Here is a 736-nt window from a genome sequence, read left to right as displayed (position 1 = left end):
AATCCACAGATAGACCCGGAACAGAATGACGGAAATTTTAGAGCGCTCTTAAGATTTAAAATTAGAGATGATAAGGAATTGTGTCACTTATTTCAGATTCAAAACAAAACTATTTTATACACTTCTAAAACCACACAAAATAAAATAATTGAAGTTTGTAATTCACTTATTTTGAAAAAAATTGATTTCGCGAATAAAAGATAGCGGGTTTTTTTCAATTTTAGTAGATGAAACTACGGATATAGCTTCGAACGAACAAATGTCTTTATGTATTCGAATATTTAACAACCAAACGATGCATATTGAAGAACTTTTCTTACAATTCTACACTATTCACGACTTAACGGGAGAAGGATTAGCCAATAGCATTTTGAAAGCCGTGATGGAATTAGGTCTTGATCCAATGAAAATTCGAGGACAGGGATATGACGGTGCTGCTTCTATGAGTGGAAAGTTTAATGGCGTTAAAGCACATATTTTGAAAAAATATCCTTTGGCAAAGTATGTGCACTGCACAGCACATGTTTTAAATTTAGCAATTTCTGACTCCTGTAAAATGAAAGAAATAAAACATTGCATGGAAATTATTAGCAAAATATGCTCTTTTCTGAATACTGCGAAACGAAACTTCCTATTACAAGAGGAAATCAAAGCTGATTTAAGCCGAGAATCTACACATTTTAAATTGAAACAACTTTGCGCAACAAGATGGTCAGAAAGGCATGATTCGGTCTCT

Source organism: Odontomachus brunneus, unplaced genomic scaffold, assembly GCF_010583005.1.
Source record: "Odontomachus brunneus isolate Ranch 3 - 2012 unplaced genomic scaffold, Obru_v1 Obru_scaffold_040, whole genome shotgun sequence".
Taxonomy (NCBI): Eukaryota; Metazoa; Arthropoda; class Insecta; order Hymenoptera; family Formicidae; genus Odontomachus; species Odontomachus brunneus.
The sequence above is the reverse complement of the archived record's forward strand: the minus strand, read 5'-3'. Positions refer to the sequence as shown.